Raw genomic sequence first — 19,805 nt, 5'->3', positions numbered from 1 at the left:
AAAAATGTTATGAAAAAGGGACCCAATAGCTATTACATGACATAAAGAAAACTAATCTAGTGGTAAGTGGAGTAAGTAAAAAATCAGATAACAAAAGAAATGGCATAGGGGCTGGGGATTTAGCTCAGCGGCAAAAGCGCCTGCCTGGCAAGCGCAAGGTCGTGAGTTCGGTTCCTGGTACCGGAGAAAAACCAAAAACCAAACCAAACCAAAACAAAACAAAACAAAAAAATACATAATAAACATATCCCTCAGATGTAATAAAGGCATAGTCTCCTGATAGGTACTACATATATTGCTTTGATATATATTTATTTATAATCACATGAAGATAAATTCACACATAGTCATCCCTTTGGATCCATGAAGGATTGGCCCTAAGAGCCCCCGTGGATACTTAAATCCCAGCTACTCAAGTCTCTCGTATAAATAGCACAGTATTTGCATAGAACCTACACACTTCCTGCTATAGACTTTAAATCATCTCTAATTACTTATAATACCTAACTCAATGCAAATGCTACATAAGTGCTATGCTGATTATTAATGGGAAATAACAAGAAAAGGTCTGTACATATTGAATACACTCACAGTTATTATGTTTAAATATTTTTTATCCTGGGTGTTTGAATTCATGAGCGTGGAACCCACAGCTAGAGAGGCCTGTGTATACTTATTGTAGGTGGCTCTAGAATTCTAAACTTGTGTGAAATATCTCTTTTAACTTTGAGTAGGTGGAACTAAAGGGGAACAGTACAGATTCCTAGGAGATTTCTCTCTTCCATATTGCATATTGCTTTTTTGAGATGTTCTTCAAGACAAAGTTCTTCCGTTTCTGTGCTTCTAGTAAAAATCTTTTCTCCTTCCAGTCCTCCCAAGTCCAAGCATCCTGTGAAGGTGCTTGGGAATCTCCAGCCCTTACTTGTAGTCTTTTGTCTAAATAAATGATTTGCAACATGGAATTTTCCTGTACTTTACATGCTATCTGTCTTAGTTACTTTCTCCTTGCTGAGACACAGTACCCGAAACCCACAAGTTAAAGGAGGAAAGGTTTATTTTAGCTCACAGTTTATAGAGGTTTCAGGTCATAGTTGGCTGCTTTCGAGGCAGGGCAGCAGGGCAGAGAAGAGTGGCAGGGGAGAAACAGTCCGTGGCAGGGTGTGCAGAAAGGAGCCAGCGATGAGCCTCCTATATTTTCATCCCACCCAGGATACAAGCCTGTTGGATGGTGCCACCCACACCCCAAGTGGGCCTTCCATTATCCATACCCAGAACTATGCTAAACCAATCAGTAGGCTAATGTAGTTATCACATCCTCAATCCAGTATCACACACCCATCATCCAGTCACTCTCAGAAGGCCCACCTATGAATGCATGAGGCTTTGGAGGGACATCTAGATGCAAGCAGTAACACCATCTTAGAGACCACCAATTATTTTATCACTTTTGCCATATATATATTTTTAAAAATTTATTTAACTGAAATGCCATATGCTGACTTCCATTTATTTTGATACATCTTTTCCCCAAGGTGATTTGGAAGATCTTCAAGCCTATATAAATATTTCATAAATATTGGGCCATTGTAGTATATACCTGCACAATACCTCACATCTTTCAGCAAGAAAACCACTAAAGGGTAAAGATCTGCCACAATGAACTAGGTACAATGAGAATCTGCTTCAAGTACTTATTTCTCTGGGGTAAAGGCAACACACCTATTCAATTAAGAAAACCATCCTTTCAACACAGGATGATTTTTTTTTTTTTTTTTTAAAAGGGCCTAGAGCTCTTAGCCACTAATTAGGTGCTCAACAGCAGAGCTACATGGCCAGCTTATGCTATGAACTTGTAGAGAACAAGTCCAGCAACTTGGGCTCCTTCCCGTTGGTTCTCATGAAGTGCCTTTCTCTGGGCAGGGCAGGCTGGTGCTTCAGTTGAACCCAGGTACTTTTCTCTTTGGGTTCCTTCTGTTTCTGGTTATTTTCCTCTACTCTTTAATATGCTCAATATGCACACTTATCCTCTTGGCAAGTATCTTGCCCTTAACTTGCTTGTTTGCAACAATACCAGCAGCGCGCTGGGTAACACTGTAGACTCTTCCAGTTTTACGTGGTAATGTTTGTGTGGTGTTCCTTTTTCCACAGTGCCCCTTCCCTTGATGTCTACAGTATCACCCTTTTTGTTGATTTGCACATATGTGGCCAAGGAACAACCCATGCTTTCTAAAAGGCCTGGAGAACACGTACCAGCTTCTCTTCCTCTTTGCCTTTGTGTTCATCACTTTGGTAAATTACTGGAAGATGGCAGTTTCTGCCCAAAGCCTATATTATTATTTTTTAATGCATTTACCTACCAAGGCTATAAATTCACTGAGAATGGAAATTATATCTTAATTTATTTTCTATTCCTAAAACTATGGGGATAATAAATGGTTAAAATGTTGGTTGGGTAATTAGCTTTTGTGAAATAGAATAGAAAAGCAATTGTACACCCATCACTAAAATAAATTGTACAGATAATTTGTGGCAGTGAGGAACAATTTGTTTCAACACTTCAAAAACAATCTTTTAAAGAGAGCATTTTCATAATAATATTAAATTAGAGATATGTTTTACTGGAATATTTTTCTTCTTGTTTCATGAAATAAAGTCATACCTAAGAGAGGGAAATTTTTTCTGAACAAATGCCAACCAAACATTCCTGGTAATTACAATACCATTCTAATCTGCATAATACAGATTCAAAACAAAAGCATCAGTTAGAGTGCTGGTGGGGAGCATGCTCTCTGGATCAGAATTTCTTGTCATTTTTTCTTTTACGAAAATGCTAATTTTAATACTTTAAAGTGTTTGGGTTTTTTCTGTTTATTTTTTTTTTTTTTTTTTTTTTTTTTCCAGTACCGGGAATCAAACTCACAACCTTGCACTTGCCAGGCAGGCTCTGTGTCGCTGAGCTAAATCCCCAGCCCCAGTTTTTGATTGTTTCATGAGTCTCAAACTGCCTTCACATCTTAAGGCCAAGGTAAGTTTTAGATATTTTTACAGCTGCCCTATTTCTTTTTGTGCATGGTTTTCCAGACATAAGAAAACTGTTGTTAGTCACTGCAAGAAAGGAAATTAAAAAAAACCTTAAAGCCCCAATGAGCAATTCCTTACCTCCTTGCAACAGTTCCTTCATTCATCTGGCAATGATTTACTCAATGCCAGTGTAGACCAGACAGAGTGATGGAAAAAATAGAGAATAGTGATTCTTTTAATGAGCCTAAGTTGAGCAGCACCCCTCTACACACTGAATAGTGTAGTGGAGAGTTCACTTTTGATAGATCTTCTTTACAGTTAACTGCATCATGGATGATTAGCAATTTAGCTGTAGGCATACGCTCAACGTAGACATTATTCACTCTCTAATCTCTCCCTAAATCTGTTTTGGAGCTTCTCTGAGACAGCATGGTACTTTCTGTACAATGCTGTGATAATCTGTTTTATTCTCAGCATTTCTGATATCAAATATGTCTCTCCTATACCAACTGATCATATTTTGATCACCAGCTAAGTACCTTAGAATTTCATTTAACTTGATGTTAACTATTACCTAGAGTTAGTGGAGACCCCATGGACTGTGTCCACAAAAGATGTCAGGTATTGGGTAGCTAGATACCCACACTTTTTCCTGATTTGGCTATCAAGTTTCAGGTTTCCAACACCCTCCTCTCAGTTTTGGTCATTTCTAAGAGAGGCCCTTTCAACTCAAGGAAACACTTACCATTGCTGGTTTATTATGAAGACTATTATAAAGGATACAAATGAACAGGTTGATAAAGACCAACCTTAGTCTTTCCGGTGAGTTGTCCCCATCCTGAGATTATCTGGGGCTTCCCAGCCAGTTACCACTCATCTGCTGCAGTGATAAAGACCCCCTTATGACTCTGCAGATTTCTAAAGGTTTCAAGCACTGTATTTGAGGAGCCAGAGATGAACAGTAGAGATGAGCACCAGATATTTACTTACAATCCCATCACATGATTCTTTAGTGTGCTATTTGCTTTCCTGGGAGAGTCAGCTTTCTGTCTCTATAACAAATACTTCTGATTGAGACAATCAACTGCAGAAAGAAAATATTTATTTTTGGCTTACAGTTTCAGAGGTCTTAGTTCATGGTCAGTTGGCCCTATTGCTTCTGGGCCTACACAGAGAAGCAGCACATCATGGGAGCAGTGCATGGAGGAGCAGAACTGTTCATCTCGTGGTTGAACAGAAAGAGGGCAAGAGGAGGGGGCTGGGGTCCCCCTTCCTGTTCGAGGGCCTGCTGCTAACGACCTGAAATGACCACTAAGCTCTACTTCTTAAATGTTCCATCACCTTCCAATAGAATAGCATCAAAATGGGGGCCAGGCCTTTAATATTTGGAATTGGCTGGCATTGTCTATCCAAACTACGGCGTCACCCTACTTATTTTAAGTTCTGTGATTCTCAGCAACTTTATCATCAATGCCCTGTCAGACGTTGGCACATACTGGTGGGATGAACTCTTGGTTGGTGGATGGCACCATGTGAGTCCAAAAATATGATTTTTAAGGTCTTTCATGGAAAAGTCTGTCTGGTGTCTGGAATGTAGCTGTAAGTTTTCTTCTTTCCTTCACTAAAATTCTGTTGTTTCCTGGAAGCAAAATTGACTTTAATTGTGCTCACCAAATTCCAAATTTATCCAGGGTCAACAAATATCTGACTTAACTGAAATACTAATAGTGTTCTCTGTAGGTGTTTCTTCATATTCTCACATGTATTTTGCTATTTGGAAAGTTTTCTGTCATAGTTCCAGTGGACAAGAGGAGGCTCCCAGTTTTACTTGGATTTGTATTATTGGTTTAATAAGATAAGGCCAAATGTTCTTGGATAGTTTAAACAATGTGTTCTGCTACCAAATGTGCTGCTATCAAATGACCAATTAAAGGCAATAAATGTGCAGCTTTTGTAGCTCACTTTCATTAAAATTTATCTCTGGGCAATTCATCTTCATTAATTTTTGTGACTTTTCCTTGAAAAAAGCCAAAATATTTTGGCCAAGAAATACAGACTCCTTGCTGAATGAACAATTTTCACCTATATATCTGGTAGCTCTTTTGAAAGCAATGTGTTCATGTTGTAGTGTAATAATGTCTTTTTCTTTGTACCTTTATTTTTATCTAATATTCATGTGTGATTTTAATAGACTATAGAATTCTTTAAAGTAGGAAGAAAAATTAATGTCCTAATCTCAACACTATTAATACTGTAATATACTTGTGCACTACCATTTTTCTGTGCCTTTAAAATGATCTTTAGTAACATCTCCCACTTAGCGTTTCATCAAGTGAAAGGATCAGTGTCACTTGGGAGAAGTTTAAAAATCATTAATTGAAGAGAAATCCAGATACAGTAAGACTATTTTGTCTTATACCTGCCTTAAATTTTTGAGCATTAAAATGATGAGAGTCACACTATGAGAAATAAGTTGGGGCTTTTTCTTGTCCATTTGTGCCTCAGAAAATATGTAAAGCAGTTGCTTTATTTTATTTTATTTTTTTTTTGGTTTTTCTCCGGTACCGGGAACCAAACTCAGGACCTTGCGCTTGCCAGGCAGGCGCTTTGCCGCTGAGCTAAATCCCCAGCTCCTAGCAGTTGCTTTAGAATTTGACTTTATCAGGGCAATGTTATAGGCGGGATTCAAATGTTCCCCAAAGACCATGCATTAAAGGCTTGGAGATCAGTTTGTGTTGCCAGTGGGAGGCGCGGGAACCTTTAAGAGGCGGGGCCTGACTGGAGGAAGTTAGGGCACGGGAATGTGCCCTTGAAGGAGGTGTTGGGAGCCAGATCCTTCCCTTCTTTCTTTGCTCTTCCCAGCTGCTGTAGGTGAGCGCTTTATCCACCACAAGCTTCTACAATGATTTACTGCCTCACCACTGGCCCAAAAGCAATCAACTATCTGACCATGGACTGAGCCAAAATGAACCTTTACTGCTTATAAGTTGATTATGTCCAGTATTTTGTTATGGGAACAGAAAGCTGATTTATATAAGCAAATCACAGTGTCTTAACTCTTTGGCTTTCACTAAGAGTGACTCACCCCAATTCCAGCTCCACTGTCTCTTATAACATACAATTCCTACTCAACTGTCAGCACTAAATAAGCATCCTCCAAGTACTTTCTGGAAGAATATTGCTAGCTTTCTGTCACTAGCAGTCATTAAATCTTCATTGTTGGAATGACACAGCCCATCTTATGTGCTAGATATTCTAAAATATACCCATCAGCCGTATTGCATCTTTAGAGAGCTTGCTATCTCTACCATGTTGGCTCTTGTATGATTGAATTTATTAAAATACAAAACTCTAACGTCACCAGACCATGAGGGTTTTATAAAAAATACCCACAAGAAATCCATTATTCTATCCTTTCATAACCTTGTTCTTTCTACGAAGACCTCAGAAATAGCCACCTTTCCCAGCACTTCCTTTGTATTTTTCTTGTAAAGTTTATGAATTACTTAGCTGGGAAAGGCTCTTTCTATGGTGGATGTTAAAGCTTATCACAGAATGACTTTAGGATCTCCATTGTCTGCTTGGGGATTAGAGAAAAAGCAGGCAACTTGCTTAGTACAATTTCAGTGCGCTGTTGAGCTTCTTGCTCTCATATTGCATTCCAATTCTTATTTTTCTTTAGTTCATGTCCTTTATGAGAAGTCTTTTGTTATAAGTACCTTTCTGAAGATGCAGGAAAAATCAGACCCAAAGTCCGTTTCTTCTCTGCTGTCTCTCAACAGCATGCTTCATCTGACCCCACAGTTTGAGAGCTCCGTTCCTAAGACTGCTTTCTTCAGTGCTATCTGCAAGTTCCAGGTTGTGAGTTGTGCTTCTGACAACTGGCTATACATCAGGGCGCACACAGCCCGCTCCTCCCATGGGATTCATTTGCTACAGTGACTCTCAGGACTTAGGGGAGCATGTCTGCCAGTTTATTATAAAGGCCGTTACAAAGGACACTGATGAACTCTGGATAGAGAGTAAGACAGGCCAAAGGACAGGAGAAGCAGTACGGGGCTTCGATGCCTTCTCCAGGAGAGGTCCCTCTAGGGGTGTCCCGTTACACAGCCTAGGGATTCTCTGAATCCTATGCTTCAGGGTTTTCGAGGAGGCTTCATTTCACTGACGCGTTGATGAAGTCACTGGCTGTTGCTGATCAACTTATTCTTTCCTCTCTTCCCTCCCTGGAAGTTGAGGGTGGGGCTGATAGTTCGAATCTTCTCTTGCCTTGGTCTTTCCTGTGCCCAGACCCTTTCTGAAGCTACCTAGCAGCTGGCAGCCGTCTCACCAGCAGAGTAAGAGCGCTTCGGGGAGTCCAAAGATTTTAGGAGTTCTATACCAAGAAATAAGGACAGAGAGCAAATATTATTTCACAATACCACAACCTCATACGCTTTTTAAAAAGTCTTTTTTAAAAGTGAGACTTTTACATTAATAAAAGATCATTTAAGCCTTGATTTCAATATTAGTTCTTCTTCCTTGAAGAATAAATTGATATAATCTAGTAACTATGAAATTTGGTTTATAAGTTTTGATTTTATCTTCTACACTTTTTTGTATACTTTTAAGGAGGATAGTTGTAGAATGGAGTTCAGTTATAGCTTTAAATTTATAGTCCTGAGAGATGTTTCATACCTGACCACAATCATCACAACTAACATACTCTCAGAACTTGGGGGGACTCTTTATATATATAACAGAAGGGCTTGACTAAGATTTTTGGCAGAGATAGAGTTAGAACCCAGATATTGGACTCCATGCTGCCTAGAATGCATAAAGGCCATTGCTATGACTCTGGGTTTCTGGAACTGAAAAAAATGAATAAATAAAAGAGCTTTGTATTGAGGGCTGATCATCAAGGATACAGAGGCAAGGAGAAATCTGTCTTGCAGATCAGTTGGTCACGGGGAATCCTGGTATAGGACAGAGAGAAAGTGCTTATTGATTGGATGGTTGAGACGGGAAGTTTTAAGGTTTTTTTGCGCAAGATATGGACAGTCATCACGCCTCTTTGTGGGCTGCATATTCTGTTGTAGGAGTTCATGCTCTACTCGAGAGATTTTGAGCTTGTGACATCAAAAGATCAGGGACTGGCCGGATCAGCTCCTATGTGTGTATCTAATACTGGGTTTTGACGGTGGTAGGTGTTGGAGGTATTTCCTGTAAGGCAACTTAAAGATAATTTATTACTTGAAAAATGTATATCTGTATATTTTGGAGTTCTTGCCAGTTTAAAATGTGCTCCTTTTATTTATCTCTTTTACCAGTAAATATCAGTTTCACTTCAAAAATATTTTGTGTGTACTTACCCGTGGTGAGTAAGCTAGAGTTCTGATTACTGGAAACCTTCAGTCTGATAGGAGATGAGATGAAATCCAAATAACCAGAGAGCGCGGGAACACAAACGCAATGAACACTGTATAAGGTAGTGATGGCTACGGGCATCTCAGGATGACAGATCACATGTTTTTAGGGGCAGGAAGAAGAGAGGTGGGAGCCATAGTGCTGTTTTACAATAAGTGCTGTTTTCTGATTGGCAGAGATTGAGGACAGGCAATAGGGCTGGCAGGCACGCTCAGACGGTAGACGGGGCGAGAAGAACACAGGGGATGGTCTGTGAGGAAGGTGCCCAGCTCCCCTGGCACACAGGAAGCACGGAGTGGAGCGCTGAGGTGCTGCTGGTGAAAGTTCACCCCCATGAAGACCCTTGGGTGCAGACTGTGAAGATCACTCCACAGATGAGTCAGTTTCCATAGATGAAAACTGCAAAGCTAGAACACTTTAAATGCACGAGCATACAAATCACTTGGAGATCTTTAAAGAATAGCTTCCCTTTTTAGGGCTTGGGTAAGCCTGGGATTCAGCATTTCTGACATGCGCTCAACTCGTTCCAAAGCTGCTGGCGGATAGCACGGCTCTAAGATGTCACTGGTGATGATGGTGCTCAGGACTACTGTGTCAACTTGTGCTTCTTGATTTTCTGTCGCTTTGAGTTATGATTCTACATCCGTAAGACCCACACTACTGAGAATAACTCTGTAAGTAAATTACATTTTGATTTGTCTTAGTGGTTGGAGTTCTATGTCTAAGATTTTCCTTGAAAAATTAGGATAGGTTAGCAAACATAGCTTGCAAGCAAATTATTTAGTTTTAGGCAGTCATTAAAATATTTTGACAAATGGTGGTGTACAGGAATGCTATTGATTTTTGAGTGTTGATCTTGCATCCAGCTATGCAGCTGAATCTGGTTATTAAATCTAGGAGTCTTTTGGTGGAGCTTTTGGGGTTTTATATGTACAGTATCATGTCATCTGCAAATAATGATAATTTACCTTCTTTCTTTATTATCTTTATTCCTTTTATTTCTTTCTTGTGTCTGATTGCTCTGGCTAAAGTTTGCAGAACTATATTGAATAGGAGAGATGACAGTGGACACCCTTGTCTTGTTCCTGATTTTAGAGTGAAAGCTATCAGTTTTTGTCCATTTTGGTTTGTCATAGATGGCTTTTATGAGAGTGAGCTAAACACCATCTATTCCAATTTTCTATGGAGCTTTTTTCACAAATGGGCATTGGACTTTGTTAAAAGCTTTCTCTGCATTGGTAGAGATGATCATGTGACTTTTGTCTTTGGCTCTGTTGATATGGTGTATTATATTTATTGTCTTGCATATTTTGAATCATCCTTGCATCCCTGGGATGAATCTTCTTTGGTTATGGTGTATAATTTTTCTTGATGATTTCCTGTATTTTGTTTGCCAGTATCTTATTTTTTTTATTTTGAAGAGAGTAGTTAAAAAAAAAAAGAACAATAGCAAAATGCCAACATCACAGACATAAAAAAAGGAAGAACATTAAAAGTGATATAGGGTTTCAAAACAAAATGATAGGAATTAACAGTGATTGTTATATTACATATTGTTATCTTCAACTACATTGTTCAGATTACCAGATGTAAGAATGGAAGACTGTTTTAAACTATTAAAGAGAATAAAAAATAATTATTAAAAAATTAGAGATGATACAAAGTTGCAGTATACAAGATGGTAGGTACTCACCAATGGTTGTTCTATTGCATATTGTTGTCTTCAGATCAGTTGCTCAGACTACCAGATATAATCATGCAAAATTAGTCAAAATATAAAAAATTTTAAGCAATAATTTTTCTGTTCAATAAACCACCAAATATTAGCAGTGCCAATATCTTATTGAGGATCTCCTTTGGGTATCTTTGTGCATGAATTAAAAGCATCATACCACAGTGATATTTCCACACCAAGGTTTATAGCAGCACAATTTGTAATAACTTAATATTGGAAACAACTCATATTCCCATCAACAGAGGAATGGATAAAAAAAGATGTGTTTTTTTTTATACAATAGAGTACTACTCAGCCATAAAGAAGAATACATGAGATATTTCTAGGAAGCTGGCTGTGCCTTGAGACCATACTCTTAAGTGAAATGTCAGACACACATGTGTAAATACCGCATTGTTTCTATGGAGTGAGAAACTGAAAGTGTAAATGAGGACCAAAGTGCATAATAGTTATTGTGAAATAGGAAAAAAATGTTCAAGATAAAGAGGAACTAGGGAAGAGGAAGGGGAAAGAAAGGAAGATAAAAGAAAAAATGAGAAAAGAAGTATAAAAGGGAAACAAAGTTTTGTAAATAAGGAGGGGAAGAGGGACTAAAGGGGGGTGAGGGGATTAGGGGAAAAAGAAAGATCAAGATATATCATGTACAGCTACAAATTCCCTATGATGTATGTGATCATTGTGCATATCTAAATTGTACCAATAAACTTACTAAGAATAAAAAGTGTTTTAACAAGTGATTATAACACAGTCAAGTATGAATTCCAAGAAGATGGATCTAATAGCTATAAGCAGGTAGGTTAGAAGGGTTTAAGACCTGAGGGCAGGGAATGAGGCACCATTCTACCCTTGGAACACATTATGAGGGTAGTGATGCATTTGCACAGGACAAAATGGGAGTGAGGAGCACGGCTTTAATTGTCAAACACACACAGAACTAGGTAGTTTATTAGACATAAAAGGTCAAAAACAAATCAGAGATCTCAGTCATCTCAGGGATTTAAGTTTTTAAAAAATATGTAATTGAATTTTACAACCGATACCTTTCACACAGTGTCTGTCAGGAGACTAATGCCCGGTTCACTCCATCACTCTATCTTATCCCGGTGCAGAAGATCCGGTTTCTCATGCTTTGTTCTTCCACATTTCTCTGAAGAGTATATAACATACAATAGCATTTTCGCTTCCTTCTTTTTTTAATTCATGACATTTCATCCCTACTTTGGCTAAACACTTCTAGGGCTAAGACCAGTGCTTAGACCATTTTATGCAAATGTAGGGTGCATTACCCGGTACTTGAAACTATGTTTTTGAATGAATAAGCTTTGAAAAAGATAGCATTGAATTCCTCATCTGGCTCAGTCCAGACCTCCAACAGTTACCCATGTTGAAACTTCAGCTGATCTCAACAGAGGGAAGTCATTGTGAAGTCGGGAGCCAGGTGGAGCCGCTATTTACAAGTTAGATGATCTTGTCTGAGTTATTCAACCTTTGCAGTCCACTGAGTTGGCTGAAACCTCTACAAATTTCCTTTAAATGGAGATGAAATTGCCATCTGTCTTTAAAGACAGGATGCCTTTTGCCATGTAATGCTTTACATCTTTCTAAACTGTTATACCGGAGATAAAGACGTGAGTAGGTTTGGGCACTTAAGTGAACCTTGAAAACCCCAAGAGAACAAGAGCAATTTTAGAAGCAATATAATCATCCCAAGTTGTTGACTTCAGAGGGGGAAAAGGAATTTGTTTTTCATCATGACACTCAGAGTCCATCAGAACATGTACAAACCTTCCTAAAGAAAGGGGAAGACACATTTAGTGCTCTGATCATCTAAGTTACTGAACCTGAAGGTAAAGGACAGAAAGTGGAATGAACTCAAGTAGTTGCCATGAGACTCTGTAATTATAAAGGTCTATTGAAATGAGTTCTATATATACCTAGAAAAAACTCTCTACCAAATGTAAGAAATAGAGTCACATTATTCCAAGGAAACTTTTTCTCATAATAAAATGTCACAATGGTTATAGAAAGTGTAAAAGGCTTTGAAACTAACTTTTGGACTTAGAGGCTTTCATTTGTTATCACATAGTATAGACACATTTTGAAGCCCATAGCATTTCAAATCCCTTTTATATTCATAATAGCCTGCACTTTTACATTTTTAATAGGTACTTTCATTTCTAAAGGGAAAGATTCGGGCATAAAAACCATCACACACTTGTCACTATAGTTTCCATAGAGTGTGTAAAGGAGAACTCTTCACAGTTCTCATTAACTGCTTTGGAGGCAGCTTAGTTTTTCCTCTTGCCTCTGCTTGTGCTACTGTGAGATGAAACATTGCTGTATAAGACAATCAGGATCCATCCAGCTGTGTCTATAATATACGCAGTGACAGCATTGCTTAATGTCCATGGTCAAGGAAAATGAGTCAGGTTCTTTCCAAAGCGTGGATGGACTCTGCTGCTAAATTAAGTTCCCCAGGTCCACTCAAGTGTAACTGGTGCAGAGAGCACTACAGCTGCTGTCAGGGTCTCCAGGGAGTGACCCTGCAGGGCTGGAGGCCATCCTCTGAAACATCAGTAGGTGTCCACATCGTTCTGGGTTTTCGTAGAGCCCAGTTCTTGTAAAGTCTCGGGTGTATCTCATACTGTTTTAAAATGTCTTACATTTTAGGCTACATATTCATTCCCACGCTTTGTGGTGACTGTCCGAAGTCACCCATCTTTCCAGTCTCACCTATACCATGGGACCATGTTGTCTGTGCTCCATCCAATAAAAGTTGTTCTGCTGTTTGTGTCTTGCTTGTGAGCTTTTGAATATCTGATATCTTAGTGTAGAAATCTTTCCTCCTCTGTCCTCTGGAAATCCTATGTGATCCAGTTTCAAGGTCACTTCCCAATGAAGGATTCATAACCTCTTCCAGACAAGCTTAGTCGCTGTGTGCTATAGAGCTTTGAACACACCTGCATTATGACATCATCATGACTTATATTACCACCGCACAGCATGGGCAGAAATCCCATCCTACACTGCATCTCTTGGTCTCCAGGACTTTACCCAGAATTGGTGTGTCATAGGTGATTAGCAAATGCTTGTTTAATTAATTACACCTTCAAATTATAAGTTTTCAAAGTTCCCAATGGTTTACAAACCTGAGTGGCAACAGTACCAGCTGGACAGACAACCACTGTCCCCTTCCACAAAGTTCATACTCTGTCCTGTTCACTGTTTTAAGGCTCACAATATGTTTTATTATTTAATTCTCAGAATGCCCTATTAAGTGAGGTACTAGTGCTTTCTCTAACACCATTCTGCCAATATTGTAGCCATAGGTTATTTTGCAAATATCTTTTAATCCCAAAGTATCCCAAAGTATTTTACTAGACATTCCAGAGTATGTTACTGTACTACAAAATAAGTCTAGGTTTCACCAAATTATTCTCTTCTATGTCTCTCTCTATCTACACATACATAGCCATGTATCTATTTGACTGTATATAATATATATACATGTATATGTAATTATCAACTACAATACATTTTTGCTACCCAGTCTGATTATCACCTTTACCTCATTTATGCATTTGGTGTCCTATGTGGAAATACTAGATAGTACAGATTATTCAATTATCAAATTAAAAATAGTGACATAGGTAATTGGCTCACTTACCTGCAAGCATTTGTTGAAGAATTACTGTGTATCAGCCATTAGGATAAAAATGAATAACTATGGTCCTTATCCTTTTGAACTTTGTGACTTAGGACAGGGAATAACTTTGGTGTTTAAAAAAGGTTAAAGGGGGCTGGGGATTTAGCTCAGTGGCACAGCGCCTGCCTGGCAAGTGTGAGGTCATGAGTTCTATTCCCGGTACTGAAAAAAAAACTAAAAAACTAAAAAAAATAAAAAAGGTTAAAGAAAAGGTAACACATCTTTACTTGAAAGTTTGTCCCAATGTGAGAGCTATGCTTTCTATTTCTAGCATGGTTAGGTTCAAATATAAAGTTGTTGGCTAGGAAATATATATTGTTTCATAGATTCACTGAATGCCTTTATTATTTGCTTAAGATCATTTCATAGACCTATGGCCACATTCACTTTCAAGAGCACAAAAAATGTTAGCATAAAGAGTCCTCTTCCATGAATATCTCTAGTTGCGCTGTCCTGGTTTCACTGATGTCTTAAATTGATTCAAAACATTTACCTTTGATAGTCATTTTGATTTTTCGGAAGACCCATAAGTCAGACAACGACAGGTCTGATGAATAAGGCAGATGGGGTGCTCCATAACGTTCTTGCTGGCTTGCTCTTCTGTTGCTGGATGGAACGTGGCCGCAGCTTGTATTTTTGATGACTCATAAAGACGCTCACACAAGAGCACTTCCAGAACTGCTCCAGAAAGTGACAAGGATGATGGGGGATGTGTGTGTGAAGTGAGGGAGAGGATTTCCAGGGAGATTAATAGCAATACTTGTCTCTTAATATATTTTTAAAAGCAAACATTCACCAGATAGTTGGTTCACACCTTATAATTTGCTAAATCTATTCTTTAACTGAAAGCAGAAATACAGATAATGTGTGGCTTGCAGAAGAACAATGTGCTTTGTCTAAAGAATTACAGAAACTCATCCCCAGAGGTTTGGGCAGACTGTAATTGAAGGGTGTCCTGGCCAGAGAAAGAGCACTACCCTCGACAATGAAGAGCCTGCTGGCCACGTTGTCTTTCTGCAGAGTGTGCCCTGCCCCTTCTTCCCCTCCGGCAAGCGGCCTTCACATTCCCTAGGGCTGCCTTTGAGACAATAGCGCCCCATTTTCTCAGGGGCTAGCCTTTGAATAAACCTGATTTCCTTCCCACCAGTGCTTGTCTCTTGAGTATTAGCTTTGAACTGTGAGCCAATGGACTTGGGTCTGGCGGTCCATTTGCAATGAAGAGAGCTCTGTCTTCACAAGGGTGATGCTGGCACTGACAGTTCAGTGGTAGAACTTATTGTGATTGCCTACTCTGGAGGTGCTTCAGTAAAAGAGGTAGTTAAACCCCTGTTCTCCAGGAACTTCAACCTGGTGGGTAAATCAGACAACTGAACACGATGCAGTGATTTTAACAACAGATGTCAGAAAAATTTAATGAGGTGAAGGGATTAAATGAATTTGGATTTCAGCTCTTGGCAACATTTTGGACAGTGAGTGGGGTGAGTATGAACACGTTGGGCTCCTGACAGGTAGCCCCTTCCAAGGCCTTGTGAGCAGCGTAGACAGTCACTCGCACACCCTATTTATCTTCCATCGTTTGCAAACAGTTAGTATTCTGCTCACATTAGTATGTGCAAGAACATCATCCTATAGTGAGAGTAATTAGAGAATCACTACATTTTATCATGTTTGGATTTAAAGAACTCTTGAATTTGGGGGACTGAAAAAGAGAAAAGGCAGAGGCCTTGACAAACAAGGAACTATTTTCTCTTCCCTTAAAATGAGCAAACTATGATGAAAATAGTTTAACCCCATAGACCCGTATTCTTTATTTGAAAGCTGCCTTGGCTGGAGACTACTGTGATTATTCCAACATTTATACAGAAATATTAACTATATTTAGGCCCTTTGTAAGCTACTACAACGTTCCACTCCATAACCTATAATCAAAAACTCAGAAAGAGGAAGGAAGTCTTTGAAATCAGCACTACTAGTTAATAATGCATATAAGCCAACTCAGGTCACATTGTGATGTGCTTATTTTCCTTGCCAACTATGTGGTGTATTTTACACAATTTTATTTAGTGTCCTCAAACATTTACCCTTTCAACCTTTCTTCCTTTGTTATTATAGGCAAGAAAGACTTGGTAAATTCTACTCTATTCTACCATTGTAAACCACATTGTTAATAACAGCTATACTCAATCAATTGTTTCAACTTTCCACCTTCTAAACTATTTTGTGAAGAAAGCTGAGAAGTGTTAATTTTTTTCCCTCTATTGTTCCTGGTGAGATATCACCACATTTCATAATAAATCCACCTCAGCTACAGGAAAAACTAGAAGATGTAAAGTATTTGCACAACCAATATATTACTCCCTCAGCTCAGATAGGTTGAAAGTTACATAGGTGGCTGATCATTACACACAAGAGGGAAATGTTGAGCCACTTATGAAAACTGAAATGTCTACAAGGTATAACTTAAAAAATTTATAAATACACAATTCAAGATAAAATATGTGATCATTTTTCTCTTAGTTTCCAAAATCTTAACACTTTAAGGAAAGATTCTTGAACCAACAATGCAACCTGAATGATATTAAGCTATTTGAGTTTTATGGCTGTCACTTTTCCTGCAATCTACCAAATTGCTGTGTTTGGAAGGGCACTGTCAATTTATTTGAAATTGTTTTACTCCTACATCTTCTTCTGTCCTTCAGGAGTCTTACAACTGATGCTTCAAGATGAAAGGGGTTTTTGAAAATAAAAAGCCAACTCTCTTCATACAAAATCATTTGTCTACTTCCTGGGGGAGTGGGGTGAATGCTAACAGCAATGGCTCTGGTTGAGGGGTTAGCAGTTAGGTCCAGTGTAAGATGAGGACATATTTAGCTTTTCATGTAGCATTATAGGTCCTAATCACATTACTTCTCCATCACAAGAGGACTGAAAATGATTTTCTTTAATCATATTCTATGTGGTGATTAATTGACTTCTCTTCTGTGTACCAAATTTCTTCCTCTTGATGGAGGAAGAAATTACTCAAAATCTTGCCTTGCATAGACAGAATCTCCCAGTGGGTAAGGACAGTATCACTCCTTTGTGTTATCTCTGACATCTAAAACAGAGCATCACCTGAAATTGCAGCTCAGTAAAATTGTATCTGTTGAATTAATAAAATGGGAGAAAGACCGCCACACTTTCATTGGTCCATTTTTCCTGCTGGGTGCTTATCTGTATCAATTAATGCTCACTCCATGCCTCCTATGTAAGGCAAATAATGAAGCAAGTAAATAGACAAAAAATGTTCCTGCTGCCTCCCAAAACTCATAGGATCATCCCTAAATCTCGCCTTTCTGATATGCCACAGCAGATCAATCCGCAACTCTTACTGGTTTTCCATGGGCATGCACGCAGTGTTCCTCCCCTTCACTGTGTCCCTTCTGCCGTTGCAAAGATCCTCTGCTGGGATCATCAGAACTGCACAGGGGCTGGACTCTTGTGTGTCTTTACCTCTTTGGTCTGTTCATGATGAGGCAGCCTATGTAACCCCTGAAAGTCTTAATTCAGATTGACATCCCAGTACGTGCAGGAAACCAGCCTGTTAGAAACACCTAACTGGAAGAGATGAGTGGAGATTAAAGTCAAGACACGGAGATAATTATGAAAGAGAGGCCAAGGGGCTCTTGCCTGTGGTGGACAAAAAACCCTGAGCATTTGGCCCATCTTGCTTTTATTTACTTAGACACAGGAGTAAGCAATTAGTGTGGCAGAAGATTCATCTGCCTCTGTTATCTGTGGTATATGTCCAGGTAAACACCCGGATCTCAGCTGCATTGACTCTTCCTGCCTGCATGCTGTTTCTCTCCTTTGTGCTCACAGAGAAGGTCAGCTAGGCCTCGATCTTCATTATCTGCTCTCCTACAAGTACACAGATTGTGCCAATGGCATCTCATAATATTCAGAGTGAAAACCAACATTTGTAACAGCACTGTGAGAACTTGTGTGAATATTTCATCAGCATTGCTGTTCAATTTCAACCTGCCTCACCCAGCTCTTCTCACTCTGCTTCCTGGTTTGTATTTCTAAGACTCGATGTATTTGCCTATCTTTTTTTCACAGTTCACTGAAAATTTCTTTAGAAGCTCCAAAAGGGAAGAGACCTTTATCTGTTCTCCAGATGGGGTGGTCAATCTTGATCATCAGCTTGAGTGGATTGAACAATGTCTAGGAAACTAGTAAAACACATTTCTGGTGTGAATGTGCTTCCAGAGATGATCGGTGTGTGGAACAGCAAACAGAGAGGGGAGACCTCCCCGAGTGTGGCAGCACTGTCCACTAAGCTGGAGAACTAGAGTACAAAAGTAGAGGAATGAGGAAGCCTAGCAGCATGGGCGTGCTCTTTATCTCCGCTCCCTGGCTGCTATGAGGAGCATGGCGGTCCTCTATCGTTCCTTTCCGCCATAATGTTTCTGCCTTGGTGTCAGCCAACCATGGACTGGAACCTCCAAAACCATGGGCCAAAATAAGTCTTTGCTCCTTGTTCTCCCCAGGTGTTTTGTCACAGTGATAGAAAGCTGGTTAAATATACTCACCGTTCTCTTTGCTTCCCCATGTTGGTTTTGTGCATTAGGAGGATTAACTTCTGGAAGGATAGGATCCATATCATTGTAGTTTAGCAACCCCAGTGTCTGGCAGGGAGAATGTTGGGTTGCTTTCTATCAGAAATATCATATGCTTTGGCTATGTTTCAAACTCAGGGTAAACCCATGTTTCTTGTTTTTGTGTATTCTCATTGACTGGCAGGGAAGTAACTTTATAGACAATGTCTGTCAACATGTTGACATGTTGAGCAGGAATAGAATAACTAGACATAAAATATGTCCCCTCTAAAAATTTCTAAGAAAATCCCAAGGGGTTTGTGTTATCTGGGCCACATTGCCTCTGGACCTTAATATATAAATGTGAACTGCAGAAGCTAGTGAAGTGGAATACATGGGATGGGAAAAGCCAGTATGGGCCAACCAGAAGAGAAGGCAGTCCAAATGTGTATATGGCATGACCCAAATCATGAAGGTTTTGCATGTTATTAATGCCTATTATAGGAAACTTAGTTCCTTATCCCAAGGGAGATCTGACTACAGAACATATACTCTGGCTCCAGATGTGAATAGATACATATCCCTTTGGAGGTGAGGGGATTGGTAGGGTTTGGTCTGATTATAATTTTCTGGCAGATTAATTGCTTTGGCTGTTGAGTATTTTTGAGGTAGAGAAGTAAGGATCTCTTATAATGCACAAGGTCTTGGAATAATGGGTCCTGGATTGAAGATTTTATAAAGGCAGGAAAAATAGGGAATTCATACTTAAAAGCGTTTTCTTTTAAAAGTATGTTCCATCTTGGCTCAAATTAACTGTATAGTATTTTCAAGAAGTGTTAAGACCAGTGGAGCAAACACTCAATAGAAATATAAATGCTCTTTGACTTACAATGGCATAACAGCTCAATGAACCTACAGTAAGTTGAAACTATTATAAGTGAAAAAGGCATTTAGTACACCTGATCTACAGAACATCAGGGAGTAATGACACAGCACACTGTTAGTTTTTTGCCTTTGTGATCTTGCTACTTCTCAGCATCATTAGAAAAGGAATCAACCTGGGAAAGATCCAAATTTAAAATTCAAGAGGTTAATTCAACTGAATATTTATTGCTTTTGCACAATTGAAAACTCATCTGTTGAGCCATCATATATTGGTGCTGTTATGGCTGATACATTGTGTCAACTTGGGGAGTCTAGAGATTTGGCTAAGTTACTCAGCAGGAAGCCAGGGTGCTTACTTTGTATACATCCTGAGCCTGTGGAAGAGGAGGGCATGGAGATTATGTGAGAGCTACACGCCCCTTAGGTGGGGGTAGCCTGTTTACAATGTAAGGCAGGGAAAGAAGCTGCTTGC

The 19,805-nt window shown here is 39.2% G+C and overlaps 1 long non-coding RNA gene across 2 annotated transcripts; it reads right to left on the bottom strand.

The window, feature by feature from the left end:
- Positions 1-6,340: 6,340 nt before the first annotated feature.
- Positions 6,341-13,112, bottom strand: LOC102015969. Of its 2 annotated transcripts, none has more exons than XR_264200.2 (3): positions 12,378-13,112; positions 11,203-11,309; positions 6,341-7,396 (listed from the first exon to the last, which is right to left on the bottom strand). It is a non-coding gene; the product is annotated as an uncharacterized LOC102015969 (long non-coding RNA). The 2 variants fall into 2 exon arrangements; XR_001231430.1 differs by lacking the exon at positions 6,341-7,396 and adding an exon at positions 9,788-9,827.
- Between the last annotated feature and the right edge of the window lie 6,693 nt (positions 13,113-19,805).

The sequence above is a fragment of the Chinchilla lanigera genome, unplaced genomic scaffold (genome assembly GCF_000276665.1).
Source record: "Chinchilla lanigera isolate Chin_1 unplaced genomic scaffold, ChiLan1.0 scaffold00096, whole genome shotgun sequence".
In the NCBI taxonomy this organism is placed as follows: Eukaryota; Metazoa; Chordata; class Mammalia; order Rodentia; family Chinchillidae; genus Chinchilla; species Chinchilla lanigera.
Note: the sequence above shows the minus strand (reverse complement) of the source record. Positions and strands in the feature narration are given on the sequence as shown.